The 23,963-nt window shown below is 39.0% G+C and overlaps 1 long non-coding RNA gene across 2 annotated transcripts in view; it reads right to left on the bottom strand.

Annotated features, from left to right (window-relative positions):
- LOC102064414 (uncharacterized) overlaps positions 1-23,963 on the bottom strand; it is a 444,388-nt gene that overhangs the window by 253,352 nt on the left and 167,073 nt on the right. For both annotated transcript variants that reach the window (XR_003380436.2, XR_003380437.2), the window contains 2 exons: positions 17,987-18,130; positions 15,918-16,045 (listed from right to left, as the gene is read on the bottom strand). This is a non-coding gene — a long non-coding RNA (uncharacterized LOC102064414). The remainder of the gene's footprint in view (positions 1-15,917; positions 16,046-17,986; positions 18,131-23,963) is intronic.

Genomic DNA, 23,963 nt, shown 5'->3' with positions numbered 1-23,963 from the left:
AACTTCAAGGATCTCATCAAATTCATATACAGAAGCAGCAGCAGCTGCAAGTTACCATGTTCAGAAAATACAAGAGCATACTCTTTCTTTGTGCTCTAGCATACTTTCCTTGCCTGGGGAAATTAATTTTGAATGTGTGATGTCTCTTTGAATTAACTGGCATGAGTTTTGTAATCAAGCATTGTTGAGCCAACAGGAAGACAAGGACTTATGGTATTTTAGTGTGGAATACACACCAAAAAAAAAAGAAAAAAAAAATTGGCCCAATATGCTGTAAAAGACCACAATACACGCATTCATTCATGCAAAAATTAAGTATATAATCACATGATGAGCAAAGGACTTCATATGATGGTATACAAATTTAAAACACATACAACCCTATTTAAATAAACTGCACACTCTGCTAGATTCCAAAAAAGATGAAGTTACAGTAATTGTCGCTTTCAGTTTTATATAATTTTCCAAATAAAAATGTGAGAGTTGCCATTAACTAGTACTGACAATGCACATACAGTACACACATTTGTCAATTTCATTAACCTTCCAAATTAGGTATTCACGGGGAGCTAATGGCAGCATAACACATCATTACAATATTCAATGCAATTTCATGGATATTATGTATAGGGAGAAATTTTAGGCTCTCTTGTTCTTACAGCTGTTAGAAAATATTATACTTTGCAAATATCACATTAGTGATCGGCAAATGCTAAATAGCAGAATCTAAATAGCTTGAATTATGTCCCACTCTCCTGCCTCTCCTCATTGGGAATGGGGTTTGCCTCTATTTGTGTCATATTTGGCCGTAAGTAAGAAGTGCAAATCATCTGCCTGGACTTTCCACCCTCCTCACCATTGCTATTACAGCTTCCACAGCCCAAATTAGGATCCACGAGATTTGCTCTTAATTTATCCATTAACTTTCTTGATGACCTTGGACAAATCACTTAATTTCTTGCATCTGCAACAATTTCTTCCTCACAGGGCACAGAACAGATAAAATCTATTATGGATCATGAGGGTCTGAAGTACTGGTGGAAGGTTAATTTCCTCCTCATAACTCATAAGGGCATTTTACTACAATGGGAGGAGGAGGACTTCCAGCTGGAAAAGAGAGTGAGAAGGCACTGGATATGAGAAGTAGGATGTGGGAAGGTGTGGGAATAAGAAGAAAACAACAGATACTTTGAATTTTCTAAATTAAGGTTTATTGGTGACAAGGTGGGGGAAGGCGAGTGCCTCTTCAGAAGAGAAGCAAAATGAAAGGATCTTAAGTAAAAGGAGTACTCCTAGGAAGTCAGAATGTGCAGGAAAGTAACTTTGTGGCACACAAAACAGAGAGATGGGTCACAGATTTTTACATCTCAAAAAATAACATGTTCTTACCATCAGCAAAGGAATAGGAAAGGAAATTTTTGTCCTGCAAGGCCAAAAGTGGACATGAATGACAAAAGCCAGGTTTTTCAGCTTTCATGCCCTTTAAAAGGTTTTCTTTTCTAGACCTCTTTGAATTCCTCAAATCAGTCATATTTGAATAAAGTCAGCAGGACTGAACCTCATGGAAATTGCTCTAGCTTGAGCAGAAAATCTTTGATTCTAAGACTTTTACCTCTTTTGAATTAGAAAGTGTTTAGAAAACAAATAAGGTATAGGAAATTTTCAATATTTTGCCTTCTGATCAGCATAAAAGTGTTTAAAAAATAAAAACCATCAGCAGTTATGGCAAAATAAACAAACACACGTGTAATCTATGAAAACAACAAATTCCCATGCAAACCATCCCTGACAAAAATGGTCAAGGTTACCCAAAGCAATTTTAATTGAGATTTGCCTCTCTGCTTGATGCTGCTTTCCCAGCAGACCCTACATAAAGCTCAATATAAGACCTGTTTACCTTGTCAAACAGGACTAGGGCTAAATGCCCCAATAGATTTCCTTACCAAAAGAAAGTGGAGTTCTCCATAGGCAGCAGCATGGTGGGTAGCACTAGCACAGTGCTTCTAACCCAGTTGGCTATGCTGCATCTTAAAATATCTGAGGTTCTCTATTAATGGGAAATAATTTGGATGGACCAGCTTCGCAACAGCCAACTCGTGTTAATTTGAATTACTTTGGTTTGCTTTTCTCACTGTTGCTCTCACTGCCAAGGGCTGTCAAAACACATTGTCCTGCTTTCAGAAAAGAGCCACATACTGTGTCATGGAGAGATACAAAACACAGCTGATAAAACTGTACAGAAGAGTTCAGCTGTCTTCCCAGTCTATGTATTTAAATAGCATTCTCCTATAGAAGTGAAGCAGTTTGTACATTAATTTGTCTTTCTTCCCCTCCATACGGAGCACCTGCTTCACTTAGCCACCTCATTTTGTATTTAGTTTTTTTCTTGCAGTTCGGTTTTCCATTTTGAAGATTTGAGTACCAGGAAAGTGAGCCTTTTAGCCTTCTTCCTCTCAGAAGAGTTAAATTATCCAATCAGTTCTGGGGGTTTAAAAAGTGCTACATTGGCAGAATTTTATTGCTCACTGTCTTAACCTCCTATTGTAACTTAGAGAAAAAATATACAACAAGATGGGTGACTCTGCATCTCAAGTAATATGTAAAAAAAAAAAGTAATGTTTCAGCTTCTTTAAATTTGGGCCAGCACAAAACTGTCTGATAACTGGGAAAAAAAAATTAAAATAGCAAACTATATAAAAATAGCAAAATAAATAGCAACATTTTTTCCTTATATTTGGAGATTTACCACAGGCAAAAAAAGAGCAATCTTTGACATAGGAGAGAGGGAATATTTTTAATAAGGTGCCTTGCCAATTTGGCTTGTTATTCCTATGCATAAAGTATCCTGGTGTCCTTTAAATTAAAAAAAAAAAACCAACAAAACAAAAAACAAGTTCAAGCCGGACAGAAGTGCCAGCAAATGTTATAAGCCAGTGGATAGTGGGTGGGTGGTGTGAAAACGTTTCATAACTGCTAACAGCAACCCTGTTGTGAACCAAACAGCTGTGCACAGAACACAGGTGTGCTGCACAACAAGGGCTATTCATGCCTTCCCACAGGGCGCTGGCCAGGTTTGCCGAGCCACAGCTGACCACATAAAGCATCCAGGATGGAAAAGGCTGGGAGTGAAATGTCCACTACAAGTGTAAACACCGGGCGCCACACAGGCACACGCACACACACACACACACGTACAGTTTTAGCACGTTTTGCTCACTGCTGTAATCAAAAGAAGTAAGGAAAGCTATTCTACTGCGGGAAGCAGAGAATATAATGACATAGGAAGTTAATAGGAATGTTATGTGCATGAAAAAAATAGGCAAATAAAACAGAATTGGGATACGGCACAAGCCAAAATATTCATAATTTAACTGAACATGTTGTTCCAATAAATTCTTTCCTCAATGTATCAAAGACACTTGTAATTATAGAAAATGTAGAAGATATTCCAAATAATGCTAGCATAGGGGTTACAGATTCTCTTTCCTTCTACAGAACCGCCAAGAGAGAATACAAATTTCAGGAAAGTAAAATATTATGGTTAAAAATTAAAACCATTTCCCTTCATATGCTCTGCATAAAGTGTTTTTGCAGCTTTTCTTCCACAAATATCAGTGCAGTAAAAGGCTGGGGGGGTGGTTGGGTTTTGTTTCCTTTTTTTTTAAGCAAGATTTTTAGGAAATGGTGTGAAAAACAATTCAAGTGAAAAAGGAACGATAATCAGGAACCCTTGAATTCTAATTCTGGATTTAGAAATCCTGCATTGGGCATTTCACTTGAACACACAATTAAATATTATGATTCAGTTGCAAAAAGGTAGATTACCTCTGTGTAGAAGCAAAGGACTGCCTGCCCAAGCAGACTTTCTCTATCTATTGTACCTATTATGAAAAGGTAATTATTTGTTAAAGACACAGTCTCCAGATACAATATTTGTAGCCACATGGTACACATAAGGAATGAATGCTTTCCAGTTGTAGGTACAGAAAAGCCACCTTTCATGAAAAAAATATGGCAGTGAAAATGCAGAATACCATAACTATGATGCTGACTAATATCTCCACATTTAAAATTCTCACCAGCCAGCTCAGGGTGAAATGCCAAACAACACCAGCTTTGACACAGCAAAGCCCTGTCTGATTCCTACCACTGCTGGTATTCCTGGCTTCATTTCTGCTTTCAAAACAAACTACAAGTTATTCAGACTGAACAGGGTTGATGTGTCAGCTAATAAAGTGACTCTACGATACAAATATAATGTATCTATAATAAAGTAAGTGACCCTGTAAACATAGAAAATCTTCCAATTCTCCAAGTACCCTTTTGCATGAACAGTGAAGAACTCTAGTTCCTCTTTTACATGATAGCCCCATTTCAAAGGCATTTAAATATTGAACCAAAAATCCCATTCGTTGCAGATGTAGGGCCTCAGTACAACTGTCAGAGATGAGCAAGAGCAGCAGCAGAGATAGGTTCACTGGGTGGCTGCAGCCACACATCTTTGGCTCCCAGTGGCGGAGCCTAGATGTGTATCTGCCCAACGCTCCGAGTGTGGCTGTCCCACCCCATGAGCAGCAGCTGGTGGTCAGCCTCCTGAACCACACATCAGAAAACAGAACACACGAGCCCTGCTGTTTGTACATTATGGCCACTATCTGGGGCAAACTGAACATCCTCCCTCACCAACTACAAAGGTCTAGAGAAACGCTTTTATCGCATTGTTCTTTTTGCTTTCTTCTAAGATGGCCCCAGCTGTCACGGGAAAATGGGTCCCAAGATCAACCAAGATCAGCAATTTGCATGTGCGTTTTTTGCTGCTTTTTGAAAAGTTGATTTAAAATCCAGTGTTTGACACCATTAAAATACTTGCAACTGAAAAATGGCCTGAAGATCTTCACTCATCCAGTGAGCCCAGCAGCTGTGCTCCAGCAGGACACGCATTTCCCATTAGTCACAATTTTGCCCATAAACCTCAAGAAATGGAGCCATCTCAGGAAACCAGTGTAGTTCACACTCTACTTCTATTAAGTCCCTGGCCTCTCTGCCAAGCTGGTGGAAAATGTCTGAGGTGGCTGATCACCCAGATTTGGGCTGAGATTCCCAATTTCTCACCTCTAATCCAAGAAATATTTAACATATTCAGCCAGAGGGGTTAGTTTTGCTTCTTCTCACTGTTATTCCTACACGAGTCTACTGATGTTGCAGGTACTTAGTCACACTTTCTTGTCTATAAAATATGCTGTAGAAATTTAAGCAGTACTAAGGCAAAAATAGTGTAAAGATTGGCTAGCAGCTTGTAATTAGGAACATTTCATTCGTCACAGCTTACTTAGAAGTGATTTACACTTGCCTCAAAATGTTCAGCAAACCTGAAACACATGATCACAAAATTCTCAAATTCCTTTTGGAGAACTCCCCGTAACTGACAAACCCAGCTTCTTTCCAAAAGTACCAGAATTTGATGTCTAACAACTGAATTAGATCTGTTTCCCTTGCAGCTCTGCTGTAAGCCAGGATCCTGTATTTAAAGAGTCAGTGAGCAAATTACAGGGCCATTGGATCTACTGTCTCTCAGTAAGTGCTGGTACTATACTGGAACCAACATTTTTTGCATATATATTTGGCTTATATAATTGTTACAAGGATAAACACCCCGAGAAAGGTTTTCAAAAACTAGAGGAGCTGAGGTTCTGGACTGTCATATTTGTCAAAAAATTGTTTAAACAATGGCACTGGCTCTCCATTTATTCAACTGCTGCAGGTTTACTCTAGCTATGCTTGAGCAAAAGCAAGACCAATTCCAACCCAAGCAGACCTAACACCTTTAAAAGAAAACCTTCATACTGGCATTCTCATATTAAACCTTCCAATCAGTCTTACAGAAACCCTATTTTTATGCTTTTTCATGTGGAAATGAATGACTTGCTGTTCTTTTGTGTGATAATTTAGCTAAGCAACAATTATTGCTTTGTGTCCTCAGCTGTGGAAAGGACAGAGTTGAGTTACTCCGGTTCATTCCCTTTCCTCTCCACTGGAATTATAAATTATATATTTTTGTCTTTATAAGAAATTTGCAACCAGAAATAAATCAAACTCATCTGAATATTTACCTCATCTAAATATTACTATAGAAATTCAATTTCTAATCTCAAACACAGATAAAACTTTGCACTCATATTTTTTCTTCACAATTGTTATGATTTTCAAATCCAGATCAAATACTGCCCTTCACTTTCTTAGAGAGATCTGCACATAAGGATTAAGAAGAAAATATGAACAGAACAACTGTTGTGTAAAGGAGAGATACAGCATGTGAAAACCAAAATCCTTGTTCATAAGATCCTTTTATTCAAGAACTGTGATTTTATAAAGTTCTTAGAGCAAGCTTCCAGATAAATTAAATCATGGATTAATATAAATGATACAAGTTATCTTTACAACAATAGATTAGTGTACTATTAAGCCACACATAGTATCTTCTCTTTATTTATTACAGTGGTGAGCCCAGTAGCACTGGCATAGCTAATGCCACTCCAAAAATTCAAAGCCCAGTGAAGCCTTCCATGCACAAATCACACTAATCACTTCTTAGAAGCAGATTACCTTCAAATGAGAAAATGTGAAGAAATTGCACCAACTGCAGCAAACAAAAAACCCACTAGTTATTTAAAGAAAATTGCACACAGCAATGTTGCCAAGATGTTACAGTGTCTCCATCACAGCTGGAGGTGGATGGCTTCTGTAGGCTTGGGCAATTCACATTTCAGATTCTTTTCCTACTGCCCACATGTTCAATTTTATTCAACAGCAAGCCCTATTTCTCCCTTATTTACCTTCTAAAGCAAAGCCTACATTGGTGGGAATGAGCACCGAAGTGACACTTAGAAAAAGCAACATCATTTGAACAGCTGTAGACAGTCTGTTATTTATCAGAAATTTTAACAAAGGCCAAAGGAAAAAAGCAGCAGTTCAGCAGAGAGTGAGTCCTGCCCTAGCACAGCTGTTACACAAGATGTGAAAATTTCAAAATGAGAAAGTAAACATCACTCTATATTCTAGAGAAGAGGGAAGAGATGTTTCTTCCCAATCCTTGGAAATAGCAAACTTAACGCTAATGAAATGCAAACATCCCCCTATCCCCCGAATACAAAAGCTGGGATCCAGTTGTGATTCTTTCCTTGTGGAATTACTTTACCCACACTACCCCCAGGGTAAAAAGCTACAGCCCCCCAGCAGCAATAAACCAGGACTGCTTCAGTGGTGTTCATGTTCACTGCTCTCAGAGGTTGCTGGACAGGCACAGAGTTCACAGACAGACTCTGCCAACAGATCACAGCTTGGTGTGCTGCAATTTGGGAAAACACACAGGGGTGAACTCTGCCTCCACTAACCAGATTTGTTAAAAGTAGTGCAGAGAAATCTTTTCAAGGGTCTTTTCAACAGTTCTTTTATTGAGGACAGGAACTGATGCTCCTGTGGTATTGGTACTAAGAATTCCAAACTGTCCCCATTCTGCAATGGAGACAAACTGACAGTAGCTCTAGCATGAGCTTGATTTGGCTGCTCTGTCATTTAGAGGCTTTCACTACCCAATGCTGTCATTTACAGCTAACATGGCAAATGTACAGAAGAAAGAAAACCCCAAACCTTCCCTTGAATGAAGGTGGTACTTAAAAACACCCTCCTCTCAGCAAAAGGCAAGCCAAGCAGAGCCCAGCTTTGCACCAATAGTGCAGGTACTATACGGGCCTGCACTATTGGAGCCTGACAAACAAAACAGTCCTACATGGAACAGTGGGGTCCTCAAAAAACACACTCAGCATGTCAGAGAGGTGAGGAGTACCCCACTGCTCACTTATGTGGATGCAGGGCTGAAACCAGTGCAAGCAGACTCTGCGAGAGTTGAGCAGTGCATGGAGTGAGACAGAAGCAGAAGGTCCCACCACCTGTGCTTTGTTTGTCTTTACAGGGTTCTATCAGCACCTGTCACCATCTTTCCTCATAGCTGGTTCCTAAAAATTAGAATAGGCCCGTTTTCCCAAGATAAAACAAACACCTGGAAAGCTGTTCAGAGTTACATACCCTGATTTACCAAAGGCAACATCTCAGGCTGACAGAGGATGCTAAGTGGAAAGCGGCCGTCTTTAGGTTCTGATCTCTGTAAAGGGAGGTCTGGGACTTCAGCATCTTCCAAACAGTGCATAGGGAGGTCAGGGGCCTGACCTAAGGCTAAGAAAGCCTGCTGTGGGAAGCAGACAGTTTATCTCCACTGAGGACGATGATGGGCAGGTCCAAATCTGCCCTATTTCAGGTCTCAGACAGGCAACAGCCTCAAGGGATAGAGATGGCCAAGTTCTCTGTCAGGCACATTTGCCACAAGGTGATCCTGCAGCAGGGGTGGTGCTGGCCATCTCTGCAGTGGCCAGGGGACCACACATCTCCAATGGTACCACGGAGCAAACTATCCAGTAATGCAGGAGATAATATGAGATACAAGGGTGGCAGGGCAAGCATTTCTTTGTTTAATTGTACTATTGGCAGTTCTCTTCTTATTGTTATGTCTGGGGAAATCAGGGAAACAAGGTCTGGCCATCTGGGCATCTAGAAGAGCAGCTGTTTTGTACAGACACCTGTGCCTCACAGGGCTGACACCAAAAACCAGGCACAAAGCAACACGGGCTCTGTATCTCTGAGCACCACTGATATACTTTGAATATTTTTTCATACAAAACAAAAGAAAAAGGCAGCTCACCACGGGTACAATTGTATTTGAGGCATCTAGAAGTCAGACACAGGCTGGATATTAAATCTTAATCTTCCACCATCCTTTGAATGTCTGAATTGCTAGCAGAGTGTTGTTCTAGGATAAGCACTATCCATCTCCCTTGTTGGAATAACTTCACTTTGTGAAAGCAATAATATATTAACTGGAAAGGGAATTCCAATCATCATCTTCCACCTACTGTGGAGTCCTTCATTACATAAAGTCCCTATTTTTCTCCCTGATTCCTAAAGAAAAATTTCCTTTCAGGGAAGTGAGAGGCCCATGACAAAAAGGCTCAGGGGTCACTTCATAGAACTACATTTCTTGCCCACCTGTAAGCACTGAGCTGTTGGTAAGTCTGGGGTACAGGCTGGGATAGGTGACCAGAAACTCATAACAGTTAAGGCATCCTGGGGTTACAGCAATCTGACATTTACCATTGAAAAAGTGTGCAGTCAGAATTACTGCTGACCATCATTCCCCTTGACTCCATCCTACAGCTATTTCCCCTGGTTATTCAGTAAGCAGAAAGCTGCTGCAGTGCTCTGAATGCTCTGTGCCTTATATCATACCCCAAAGGTCCAAAGCAATACGCCAAAGAAATAACAATCTAGCTGTGCTCAGTTATAACACCACAGACAATGGAAAAACCTCAATTTTCCAGTTATTAATAGAAAATAAGAAACTTCTGAAGTTTTAATAATTCACTCGCAATATTTTCCTTTCTAAAACAAATATTCACATTTCTAGGAATTGCTGACTACTGTGTTTATAAAACTGAACCCATTTTTGCTGTGTCTGGGGAAGGATAAGGAAAGCATGATGCACAAAATAGGAAAATTGTAGAAAAAAATATTGGCTGCAAAGTCTGTGCTCCTGAACACAACCAAGGATAACATTTAACCAGAAACAGGTTTAGACATTTAGCTGTCAGTATTTTCCTTTAGCAATGGAGACTCTCAGTCTGCAGATAAAATCCTGGTTCATACAAATGCATTGCTAAATAACTATATGAATCAACTAAATCTTTTCAGAAAATTTAATGAGAAATGACCATTCAAAAACTGATGTGCATGCAAATTGATACATATACTCATGACATATAACGCATGGCTTCATATGCTTCATTTCACTTTCAAAGCAAAATCTAATTGTTATTAGGAGAGCAGGATCAGTATGTGCCTGTTAGCCAGGTGTTTACAGAACTTGCCTGTATGAAACATGATAGGTTAAAACCTGTTTATACTATTACATCGACAGCAGCACTTTCACATACAACCTCATACGTGTTTCACCTTTGAAATTTAAAGCACGTTAGCTCAGTGTTAACTTAGGACATCAATGTCTTTCTCTAGAATAAGATGAAACTTTTTTCCTTATCCATCAGCTATTAATTAGAGATCCAACATGTACTTTCAAAAATTATACCAATTGAAATATAAAAGCTGCAAATGTAAAAGGGAAAAACAAAGACCATAAAATAATTTATAAGATTTTTTCAAAAATATTATCAAAATAATTAATAAGAATTTATGCAACCCTCTCACTCAAATTTAACAGTCTTCATGGCATTTGAACACGTGTCTTCTGAACGTATTTTGTTTAGCAGAAAATATAGCCTCTGCTAAAATATCTACTAGGTTTTCTTTTCAAAGGACTCTCCTATTGTTGGTAGCTAACCCTGCCATATATAGTTATATTGTACTTAATAGGTTTTCCACAGCAGAAAAGCTATGTATATTTTTTACTCTCATACTATATACTGACAATATCCTACAATCTAGTCCTACTAATATTTTAAAGAATTCAAAACAGAGGACAAAAAAAAAGGTTGTTTCTTTTCTGAAATCTAAAATCTAAATTTTAGCTAAGATATAACTAGGGACAATCAACCAAAGAGATGAGGCTACAACAACACCTTCACAAGTTTTCCAGTATAGGAAAAGGAATAACAAACGAAATTGTCACAATTGCTTAAATTGATAATAATAGGGGGCACAGGAGTTGTGAGCCAAATCCTGCCTAAGGCAGCAGAAAGATATGTAATGGCTGCAGTGGTGCTTTGGATCAGAACTAATATTTCTATCCTATTGAAGCTAAAGCTGTAAAGCAACTTATATTCACTGAATCTTACATTTTGCAAATGCCTGATGAATGCCTTTGAACAAGCAATGCTCTGAATCAGGTGAGTTTACGGAAGACATTTAAATGGATAACAATAGCCTTTCCTTGAAGAGCACATTATTGCTGTGAAATGCCCCAGCTGTGCATTGCTGGGACTGCACACTGTGGGAGTGTCCTGCTCCTGTACCATCCACCAGCATCTCCTGTCATCCTCTGTCAAAAACAGGACACCAACCTGGGAACCTTTGTCTAAAATGGCCTTTGAACCTTCATATGCACTATACAGAAAATCCAACAGGTATCTTTGCAAAACTTCTTCCCTCTTCCCTCATACTCCCCACTCTCATTACAGCATTCACAGTTGTCATTCCATAAATTTTATTTTCAAAACTTTTTCAGTCTAAATCACTGTCAAATTAAAACCAGGCTCATAGGACCAGTTATAGCCAAGTGCAACAAGCAAATGGCTTAAACTTATTTATTCTGGTAACAAGGTAGTATAGGGCTCTCCCTGCCTAGCATTTTCTAGAGCGTCTTTCAGAAGTGTTAGCAGAAGATTACATAGTCTTTCTTGATTATCTCAGACCTTAAATTTATTATGGCCCTATCACACATAGCTATTATAGTAAACTGCAGGTTTGTAATTGCTCTCAGTGGGAGAAGGTTCAAGCCCTTTATTTCTTCCTCAGAAGGATATTGGGCCTGATCCAGTTCAGGCCAGACTCATATTGTTCTCTTCTCTAAAAATCTATTTTCTTTTTCTTTAGATTAATTCAAGCTACAAGATACTATCTTTCTCTCTGGCCCTTGACCTTGTAGATAACATTTCTTTACACCAGAAAATTATGTGTAGGAGAATATAATATTAATTAAAAGGCGGGATACTTTTGATTTACTATCAAATAAAAATATATTATCACTGAAGAAAAAATCTTGACTGTACTTCATCATATAGACAGCAAGTAAAATCAAAGTGTAGCTGTGAGCCAGTATCAACAACATAAGCATTCTCCCCTGTGATGCAGATGCAGTCACTCAGCTGTGTTATCACTTGAATGCAGGGTGGGATCCTTGCCCAGTCACAAGCACTTTTCATTTGCCCCAGAATCCCCCTGAGTTCTGCCAACAAGGAGAAGGAAAAGAGCCACTCACTCTGGGGTCCTCTCTGTGGCAACCCTGATGCACAAATAATATGAAGCACCCACTCCTCACCCCCACACACACCTATACATCACCTGCAACTGTGCTCTGGCGAGTTTGTGTCTGGGTATTCTCTCAAAGTAAGAGGTGTTTGTCTTTCCCGTTAGTCATTCTCTGTGAAAGCCCAAACTCTGATGCCCTTTTTTTCAAGGCAATAAGAAATATGTCTTGTTTTTTCAAGGCAATAAGAAATATGAATGAATATGCATAAGAAAAAAATGCAGCTCAAAGATTGTTGTAGGAAACTAAAATAAATAATAGTGTTTGCAGGTAAGGGTGGTACTTTTATTGCAACTTGATGATGTTTCCAGGAATTCTGAGTTTAACAGTAGCTGAATAGGGCAAACAGTCCACACATGAGCTTGGCTGTCACACATTATGAATCTACAAAGCCTACCCCTCCCAAAAGATTCACTTGCTGGTCAAGCTCCTCTGCTTGAGAAACCCCCACAAAAATTGCTTCCAAAGAGGAAAATCAATAGAGTTCTTCAGGCAGAAATATGCTATAATCAGATTCAGAAAGTGATTAGCATTGAAAAGATTGCTGATTTAGGAACATTAGTGACAAGTCCCCTAGCATTTAATTTTGTTGGTAATCTGCACCACAAAGGCTATTACTCTTCCCAGATCCTCACTATTGAGCTAAAACAAGGAAAGGACTAAAATCAGCTTACAATATTTGCCAATTCCAGCTGCTGGTTTTGTCTTCTGTTTAAATGCTATTCATTCCTCCTTTACTACATTTTCAGCAGAAAACATTCAACTCTACAAAACTTAGATTTGGGACCAATTCTATATTTAGAAATATTTCAAAGCTAAGAGCTTTTAGATAAGGAATTCTCATTTAATGAAGGATTAGAAAGTAACATAAATGGTCATTACCTATATTTTGTAAAGAAACTAACCAAGCTAAATTGGAAGATGAATATTGAAATGCCTAACTTTAATTGGTGAATTAAAATGTTTAATAGTCAAAATCCAATTGCATGATATATAGCACTATTGAGGAAAAAGTTGATATCCTTTGGATGGATGTCATAATTATGTATTTTCATAGCCTAAAATGTTTCATTTTAGTACTAAATTTCCTGTGTTATGTACTTATGTAATGTAGGGTTAATTTCAATACATGTACAATGTATGGTCTGCTTATGTTACTATAATATACTGTCAATTTTAATTGAAATTTAACATTTTTTTCCTACTTCAGAGTAAAAAATCAATCATTGCTTTCTGTCAGTCTCTCCAGTAAGCTGCATAATAAAATACCCTAAGACCCCACATATTGTTGCCCCATAAGGTAAGTGATATAATAATTTGGTTTATATGTATTGCTGACACACCTGAGTTTTTATATTTAAGAACTTCTACATTAGCAATGCACTGAAATTTGGACAATTTATGTGCTGAACAGTCAGAGACTCTCTGGGAAGGCAAAGCTCAGCAACGATGCTGTGGCATGACACAAGATCCAAGCTAAGGATGTTTGTGAAACAGCTTTCATTGAGCCAAAGAGATTTTATGAGACTTCAGCACAGTAAAGCATTATTATGGCAGGACTATTAGGGCAGCTTACTGTTTATCCAGCACAGTCCTATTTCTGGTGTATGCAAAAAAAAAAAAAAGTGTGAAAATAAAGACTACTTAGGCTACTAATACAAAATCTATTATCCCCAGAAATGTAGGGACTTTTCACTGTTTCCTATAACAACCTTGTCACACTTTTTAAGAATTGTCATAATAAGGAAACAGTTACAGCATTGATTTACTTAAAACTTTGCTACTGAGAACAGTCCACTTTACAAATTGCCAATTAGTCATGTTCAAGTAGTTGCTAATACAAATTTGCTGGAATAAATAAGTAAAATAACAACTGCTTTGATTTTTTTCATTTTTAATCTACTGGAACTTGACCTTTGGGAAATTGAGATTTTAAAAATGTTCCACATGCTGATTTAAAATATGGAACCTGGAATTTGCCCAAAATGATGATATCCTCATAAAAAGGCATGCTGGTCAAATTTGTTAGTATAAAGCAAAGACATCCAGGCTTTAAAGACCCATGTGCTGAGAGAGTCTCACATTGACATGGCTTTAAAGGTCACACACATACTCTGCCTCAATTGAACCCCAAGGGATGCTGTGGCTAAGCACACAAGATGTTCAGGCACTACAATCAGGTTTAAATGGGCATATGGCAGAAGAAATCTGTTCCCATAGGAGGAGGAAAAGGAGAAGTAATATCACAAGCGAAATTAAGAAAAATCAGGATGACAGCATATTACTAAACTAATAGAAAGGGTGATAAAAAAGGGAGGAGGTTGAGTTGCAGAGAGACACTAGAAATTAAGAAGGCAATTCTAGGAGCATGGCAATGCACTCAGTGTTCTTGCTGACCTTCAGTCAGAGCAAAATGTCATTCTTTTTGATTCACTTGGATTTTGGTATATTTCATATTTATCTAATATTTTCAGTACAAATCGATCTAATATAAAAAAAAAAAAAAAAGAGCTTGGTTTGAAAGCTTAATAAATGAGGGAGTTCCCACTGGACAAATAAGCAAATGAGGGATTATGGAATGATGGGGGTTTTCACCTGTCTAAAGAGAAACTGCTTTCACATACTGGCATCTAGACCTCAGAATCTTTCAGACACTACTGCCTCTGTCTGGCAGGCCTCACTTACAGAGCAGAGGTCAACCTTGGTGAAAAGTTTGGACCCAAATCTATGTCTATGATACTTTCTCCTTGGATTTCCCTTCCTTGGGCTAATATGACAGAAATCAGCCTCAGAAAGAATGAACATTTTGTGAAACAGTTTTCCTTCCTTCACATCTGAGCCCACCTCTAAAAGTGAAGCTGCAAATGCAGAAAGGCTCATTTGCCTTCCAAAATACATTTTAAATAGCACTTAGCTTTGCAGTATCAATAAAAGTGTAAGAGGCAGGTCTGTGAATACCTCTGTGCTATGGGCACAGGAGTACAAGGGATCATACTCATTTTTCACATAAGAAATTATAAAGAGGAACACAGGTTTTTTTAAAAAAAACTTCCATCATACCTTTACCACCACGCATATTTTTAAAAATCCCTAAAGCATAAAAAAAAATCACAAGACCTTCCATTTAAAAAACTCCTCAGGTCTACAAAGTCCCTTCTCCACCTGCCTGGAGCAACATTATTTTTGGGAAGACTTTTCCACATGGACATATAACAAATGATGCAAAAATCCTCTTCTGACGCCTTCTCTATTGTATCCAAACAAGACAGGGTAGCCCCCATCAGTCTGGGAGCTGGCTGCTGCTGGAGCTGAAACTGAATGGAGTGAGACAGACCAAAAGAGGCACCACCAGGACATTGAGCAAGAGAAGCAAATACCTCCTGGACCTGGCCCCCAGTTCAAGCTCTCGCTCAGATGTCGACTCCTCCCAAGCACAGTGCAGATGGCAAGTGCCTTTGCAGTGACTGGGAAGGACAGGATAGGGTCCTTTTTTTCCACATTTCAATTTTTTATGGCTCATTTGTCTCCTTTGTTTTCCTTAACAGTACATTCTAACAATATTTTAATTAAAGTCATATCTATATACGACTTTGACTGCATCTTAATGAAGGTTTTTTGTTGATAGTTTGGGGTTGGGTTTTGTTGTTTTGCTTTGGGTTTTTTTGGTCTGGTATTTTTCATTTATAGTTAAAATATCTAATTACCAAGGAAACTATAATGAAATCCACTAAATGTGAAACAACAAACAGAAATTCCAATTAGCAGGGGGACTGATAAAAGAATTTACATTTCCAAAGCTGTAGCCAGATACTTTTTCTTATTACATTACCTGTTATTCATTTCATGCTATCAAAGCTCCTTTGCACAACAGAGAAGCATTTATAAATTCCAGCCATGATTCTTCACCCAGATAAGCAGCATGTGAGGGAAGAAAGGAGTCCTCAGGAACAAAAAAACCTAGGAAGTTTCAGTGAGAGTTTGTGGTGAGAAAATTATGAGATTTTTGTCCCTTTCTATTTTTCCCTCCTGTGTAAATCCCATATAACTGTTTCACCCACATGAGCACACTTAAATCCTTCAGTTATTTTTTCAAATTTTGACTTTAGAGCCAGCAGAAAATAACAACAGCTCCTAAGACTACTGCAAAATACTTCACCTGCACACAGGAAAAATTATGTCAGAAGACATCTGACTAACTGCTGCTTTCATTGATTTTGCTCCCAAGACTAATCATCTACTGCAATGTCACTCCACATCACTCTGCTGAGAAGCTACACCTCAGCTTTTGTTTACAGACTTTTTTAATTACCAAGCATGTCTCCCACAAATGAAGGAACTATTGTGCACAGAGGAACAGCACTGTCACCATCACTGCATTCAGGCAGACTCTGGAAATGATTAGCCCAACATAATGTCTTACAAGAGTGAATTGCAAGCTATCCACTAAAAAAGGAAAAAAACCCCACAACATTTAACAGAATTCAGGTGAGAAACAGCAGTTGTAATGACAATACTTCAGCGTTATTAACAGAAAACCTCATTTCAAAATTCAGATGATGGCAAATTTTAGCACTGTCAAACAAAATTTTCAAATTATAAAAAATCAGACAGAACAAGGGATTTTTCATGTTTCACCTTTCAATGCTAATAGCCTAAGGAAAAGAAAAGGTATCCTTTTCTAAACTTTTACAAAAAATCCAAATCATTTTGCTTAAAGAAATAAAAAAATTAAGGATTCTGGAGTATTGTTGATTTTTATTGAACTGTTTTTATGGGAAACTCACTTCTTTTTCTCTCTCCATCCTTTTTTTTTTTTTTGTGCCTCTTCCTCTGGAGGGACTCTGGTTGGAGCAGCGGCAGCTAGGAGATTGCCCCTGCTAATGGCAGCAGGGAAATTCAAGCCAGGCTCCAGCTCCATGAGTCAACCCTGTTGCTTGACGCTGGGGTGGTTGGGAGTGGAACAGGTGGCACAAGGAGCCAAACTCACCCCTTGTTCAGGAAAACCAAGAGCATTCTCTGAAATAATCACATCTGGCCAGGGTAGCCCAGCACCCTTATACTAGGAGGCCTCTTTGTGGAACCTCAGACACACAGGTGGAAGGGCTGCAGAGAGAAATGGTCTGTGAGCCAGAAACAAGAAGCCGTGCCCAGATACCCTTGGCCAAGTCCTGGGAACCAGGATCTTGACAAATATTGTGAAAGTCAGTAATAACTATCAATAACAATATTAGCATCACCAGCTCTGAAGCAATCAAAGAAAAACATGGAGCCAATTTTATCCTTTTCCTCAGTCCTCTTTGAATTTTAATTTCAATATCTGCTTCATCTTTTGCTATTTTGTTATTTTGCCTCCTTTGTATTTTCTGCTTGACACTACAAAATATTGAGTAATGCCTCTGTGTAACAGTAGGAAGATGTTCTGCTCCCCAGAGCTGCCTGCAATTCAGTGGTGTGGGAACTAATTCATGTGGCCACATGTAATTTGTATAGCACTTTGGGACCCTTTTGGAAGAAAGACACTATAGAACAGTCAGATCATTTGCATTATAAAAGTTCTGGTGCCTGCTTCTTGAATTAGACACTTTAGGTTTGTATAATGTTTCTATATCAGAAGAAATAGGAGCTAAACTGGGGGAAAAAATTTCCTTTCTCTGAAGTCAAATATACATTCCATATATTGAGTAATTCTATATTCCTTAGGCTTCTGATTTTTATTTTGACTTCCAAAACACACTTCTTTTCCAGATTCTCTTTCATTGTTTAAAAACAAACCTTTGGAACATTCAAATTAAGGTGTTGCTTTTTGAGTTTAACATAAACATCGCTCTTTCCCAGCAGTAAACCCAACTGCAGAGGCATTTCCAAGCACCCAGCTTCCCAGATCATTAGATGAAATACCACGGTCACTCTCTTTGATGGAAGAGTTGTCCTCTCACAGCAGGGAGCATTCATCAGTTCTTCCTACAACCCAGTATCCAGGAAGGGCCAATAAGATTCTTCTGAGGCAAAATGTTGTATTGCCTCCTCCTACAGAAAAAGCACCTGGAGAAAAAGAGGGTGAGGTAAATGGGAATATCTGAATGAAGGAAACATCATAAGTAAAAGAGGTGTTAATATAAAAAGAACTGTAAAAAATAATTCTGAATCCTCTGCCCCAGGTGTATTACCAATAAAAAAATAAGATTAGCTTCATTGACTTCAAACCCCAGTTTACACCAGATGAGAATCTGCCTGACTTAACTTTACCCCTTACCTTTTTAAACAATGAATGACAGTCTCTGTAGTCTTACCTTCAGTAACAGCTGAGCAGAACAGATTGTGTACCAATAATAAGAATCTATACTTTTTATGTAGCTTTTAGATTCTCTCAATAGTTAAAAAATGCCCCACAGAGTGGTTTTTTACCCATATTGTACCACCAACTACTTCCCTGTACAATAGGCTTATTCCAGACTTCATTGGAATTACTCCAGATACATTCAAATGAGTGTACAATCACTCAGTATCCCTCTGACCAAATTTTTATATATGTGCCATGTGATCCTGTGCCAGCACAACACTAAATTGTCACATTTTCATGTCGTTTCATATAAACAGACCATTTTAATTTTTTAACTAATATTTTATAGTGAAGAAGATGTTCAATATGATACTTCTGAGTGGAGGACACAGTCAGAGATTACACTTCAACATGTACAAAAAGAGCATCCTATTTTAATCTGTTCTGAAGAAGTCCTGCAGTTCACATACTTGCAGTATTAGGACTGACTGGATCTGCTTTTTATTGCATGACAATCTAATTATGCTGCACTTTCTCCCACTTGGAGATGGACCAAAAGTCCACTGCAGTTATCACAAATCTAGCTTGGGGTCAGGACCTTATTTCATAAGAAATAGTCTGTCAGCAGTAGGACTTGCTGCTGGTGCAATCAGCTATTCAGTGTGGGTATGAATGTCACAGTCTAGTCCTGAGAATTTTTTTAAGAATTCTTCCATAACTCTTTGTGCGTGTTCTAAAAGTTCGAGCAAAACCTATAAAAAAGATGATACTACAGCAAACTACCCTAAGGAAATATCCCAGTAGAAAATGTGACAATGTTATCAAATAAAACAAGATAGACATCTGTTATTTAAGTTATTACAAAGCATTTGGTGACATACTCAATAAATAATATTCCAGGAAGTTTAAATGTAATCCTGATGGACACTTAGCAAAAATAATTTTAAAATGAATAGCATATGTGGAGCGTATCTGATGGCTTTCCACTCTAAAAAAAAAAAGAAAGAGAGCTATTTGTGCCAGAAATTGACACTCTTCCAGTTATCGCTGTGCTCCAATACAGTATACTGTGTGCATAAATATCCTCCAGTTTAATGTGCACCAGAAGTGTAGGGGGAGAGTGAAAAGGAAGGAAAAAACCCCTCCACTGCTGTAGTTAAGAATTCCAGGCTGCTGGCTATTAGAGTGCCCTTCGTTCACCTGCTACATCCAAACCACCAGCGCGGTGATTGCCGCCTGCTCTCGTAAGTGGGTATTGTGTGAGCAGTGGGCAGCTGGAACCCTCTGAGAATCTTCACTTGTCAGAGATGAATCAATCATCTCAAAAGATGTCAGCATCTGCCCAAACCATTTTATATTAGAATAAATGGCAGATGGTGGTGTTTTTATATTTAATCAGTTCCACCAAATGCAGTTTCATCTCTTATAAAACTAAACCATCTGCAGTGTGTAGGTGTACAAATCTAGCTAAATGCCCACTGCAGAGCCTTTCCTCTTAAAAGTAAACTCTACATGTTTAATATTTGTGGATACTAACTTCACTAAATTTCAAAAGCTTTAACAAACCACCCTGATTCTATAAACAATTTTATTTTATTTTTATATTTAAAATATTTAATATGAATGGCCTGTGCCTAACTCTTGCTTTTGAATCTTATTATGTAAACTGATCATACTTAGCAGTATTAAAATACTTTCTATGCAAGATCATTCCTTCCTTCTTTCTATATAACTTCAGGCCCAGCTTCATAAAGCATGGCACAGAAATAGTCTTAGTGACTTCTCCAGAACAGAAGACCTCAACAATGGTATAACTCAGGAAAAAAAAGGTCTCACCTGGCAGAATCAGACCTGAAAGTCTTGACCATAATGAGGCTTTCTCTTGATTTTAGCCCAGCTTTTATTGCTATCTCCTGTAACAGCCTCATAGATAAAGTGATCAAACACAGACTAGATTAAATGGACAGTGAGGTGGACTGAGAACTGGCAGAACTGTTGGCATCAAAGGGCCCTGACCAACAGCTCAAAGTCCAGCTGGAGACCAGTTGTTAGTGGAATATTATGGCTTTGATATCTGGATCTGTACTGCTTAATTTCTTCACTAAGGACCTGGATGATGGGGTGACGGTGCACCCACAGCAAGGTTGCAACCACTGGGAGTGGTAGATGAATCAGATATTTGTGCTGCCATCCAGAGGGACCTCAATAGGCTTGAGAAATGGGCCAACAAGAAAATCATGATGTTCAAACAAAGGGAAATGCCAAGTTCTTCAGCTGAGGAAGAGCAACCTCATGTGCAAAGATATGCTGGGGGCTGACCAGCAGAAAGTAGATTGGCAGGAAAACATCTTGCTGAGGACACAAAACTGAACACACACCAGCAATGCACCCTTGCCTCAAGGAAGGGAAACAATGTCTTGGGCTGCATCAGGAAGAGTTTCGCCAGCAGGTCAAGAAAGATGATCTTTCTCTGCTCAGCACTGGTGAAAAATATCTGACGTGCTGAGTCTTGTCCTGGGTCCCCGGGTTCAAGAGAAACAGACATACTGGTGCACATCCAGCAGAGTCACAAAGATGGTGAAGTGGCTGGAGTCCAGTTGTGCAGAAACTACTGGGTTTTGACTTTTTTTTCTTTTGTCCCAGATTTTCCCTTTGTGACTTTGCTGACAGTAGTGAGGAAACACATAGAAATTTCAAACAATTTCTCCAATAGAACCTGGGGTGAAGCCTGATCAACAACAGGCTGGATATCTTATTTCAGGTACATTTCATGGGATTTGATGGGGTAAGAGAGGCAGCAATAAAGCAGTCACATATCACAGCACTGTGGTCAGTCTTTGAGCTTTTTTCCATTTCATTCAGTCAGCACTGATGCTGGTGTGCAACAACCAGCACAAATCAGAACAACTGACATTCATTGGAGTCTGTTCTGATGAAAATTAACAGTGAAATCACTTGGAGATCTAGAAGTTCCCAAACTTCCATGAAACAAATAGATAAATTCTTAATCAGAAAGAAATACAACCCAACAATGGAAAACATAAAAACTATATCTAGCTATCTAGTAACTCTGCAAGTTTGAAAAATGATGTAAAAATCAAAATTTGCCATAAGTTTAGAAAAAAAGATCCTTTGCTATGCCACAGACTTACAGTACAAGATACAATTTTCCTTAGCAACGTGGTGATAAAGATGGTGTGAGGATTCTGTGCATTGTTACACTACCCCCACTTTTTAATCCAAGAGTGGCTGTGCTTTGGGGAATGGCTACAGATTGCAAGAAATCAGCTGGTGTGGGAAGCACTTTGTAACCTTTCTACTTTTTCTTAAAAAATGAAGATGTGAAAGAATTAAATGAGACTAAAATATCCTTGAGAAGGTACTTGCCAGAAAATTAGGGAGAAAAGATATGAGTGAGGTCTGCTAAGGGAGGTCTAGCCAATGGCTTGTATGGAAATTTGCTGCCCACATAGGCTGCACAACCCAATAGCATCAGCAGGACGGGGACAAGAACACCTTGCAGAGGAAAGAAAGAGCTCATCTCAGAATGGTTTGTATTTCCCCTGTCTTCCAACCCACAGGGGAGAGGAGCAAAAAGTGGTTTGTGTTTGAAGGATAGTTCCTTCACAGTGTTTCATCTGAGGCAGAGCCCTTTACTCAGGGTCATCCACGCTCCTGCTAGTCCACAGGGAGTAAGTAGACAGGTGCCCCAGCTGGGAAGTAGGGCACTCATCTAGGTTAACATAGTAGTTTCCACTTATAGCAATTCATGGAAAGCTTTTCTTCAGTTTCAGCCCAAGTGCATTCACAAACAGTCCACTCTGGTTTCAGTTTGAGTTGTTCTGTCAAACACAGCTCATTTGAAACCAAGTGACTCCTGAAACTGCTGTTTACTGCATGAAAATGAAAACTATCCCTCTGCTGTATTGTTTAAGACTTTGAGGGTTTTAGTAATTTGAGAGCTCAATACTCAAAACTCAGAGGTTTTTTTTCTGAGTTGCTAACTTAGTTTGGGCCTTTCAGTTCCCCTAGGTTAGTCTGTTTTCCAAAAGCTTCATATCTGTCTCTTAGGAGTTATTCAGGACATGTCCACACACTGTACAAAAGCCTGGCTTCAATGTAGGCATCACTTGTATTTTTATGTCTGTCTGTCTTCACCATACCTTGGTTCATTACAGTTTGTATTAATAAGCAGGGAAGTGGGGCCAAAAAAATCTATCATTGAAAAAGTCTCTTGTAAGGGTTATTGTCTGGGCACAAGGGCAGGCCACTGAGAAGACTCAAATCTAGGGAAAGGCAGAATGTCTGTACTGGCTGCCAGAGCTAGAGCCTGGGAATTTTCCTACAGGCAGAAGAATGAAATGAAGCATTGATACAGTCCTACAGACGCACATACTTTGCCTTGATAAAATCTCACAGATTAAGAAGCTGGGAAGGGCAAGTTGAGTAAGAAAGAAATCAAGACCAAAAAATGAAGAGGGCAGTGAGCCAGCTAAGGAAGTAGGGACCAAATGAAACCAAGCCCATGAAGAGCTGTGCACCACAGGAAGGCTTGGACATAGACAGCTCCTGAAAGCAGAGGGAAAACAGAGGAAAGAAAAAGCAAGGATCATATATATTCTTCATTTCAGAAATATACACATACACCGTTTTGTGCATAAATACACATTTTTGTGTTCACAAACATGCATGTATGCCCATATATCCTTACACGTACGTGAGGGTATGTGTTATTTCTTGCGCTATTTCAGGAAATAAGTGTGGTGTTCAGGAGTGGTGTGCAAAGAGTGCAAAGAGTGTTTGTCTGTTTGCTATCAGCTGTCACATGCCCAAAGAAAAAATTGTAAACTAACTTTTCCAGTAGGGCCAACATTCTCAGCAAAGATGAGCTGACACTAGTCAGGAGCTTGGTGGGGAGACCAAAGGGGCTAATACAGCTGTGAAAGCATAACAGGCTGCCAGACTGTTTATTGGAAAACAGCCAGGGAAGCCAAAAGAAGAGACCATGTTTCAAACCACCCAGTCAAAATGGAGCTTGGGAGTTCACCAGAAGTCTGAAAGCTGACTTTAGCACCAGCTCAGAGGTGCCCTACCAATGCTGTGACACATTTTAAATAACAGTATGGTATTTTGTCCTGTTTATCTCGGCTGTTTGAGGGGCCTGGAAAGCCCGGAGGTGGCCCGGAGGTGGCCTTGACGCAGCCCGCGTATCAAAGGACAAGAAGAGGCTTCAGTTCTTCTTTCTGGTTTTATGTTTATTAATTGTTTATCTAAAAGATGTTCTTTCAGCCCAACAGAGATCCGCACAGCAGTCAGCCATGGGCACACTCTGTCCTGCCCTCCGGGCAGCCACGTATCTTTATACCCTTTGCTACGTGTACAATATTTATCATTTTTCCCCAATACCATCTATTCTTATAACTCGGTGTACTCTTAGTAATAACCAATAGAAAGGTGCCACCGTGGCCAAAGAAGATGGAGGAGAGGAGGAAGAAGGAGGAGGACAGGACACACCCCAATTCCTCCATCTTACTCCTCTAAACCCCCCTGTACATAAATCCTAAACCTTGTGTCTCACCCTCTAATTAACTAATC

Source organism: Zonotrichia albicollis, chromosome 3 (assembly GCF_047830755.1).
Source record: "Zonotrichia albicollis isolate bZonAlb1 chromosome 3, bZonAlb1.hap1, whole genome shotgun sequence".
NCBI classification, from domain to species: Eukaryota; Metazoa; Chordata; class Aves; order Passeriformes; family Passerellidae; genus Zonotrichia; species Zonotrichia albicollis.
The sequence above is the reverse complement of the archived record's forward strand: the minus strand, read 5'-3'. Positions and strand labels throughout refer to the sequence as shown.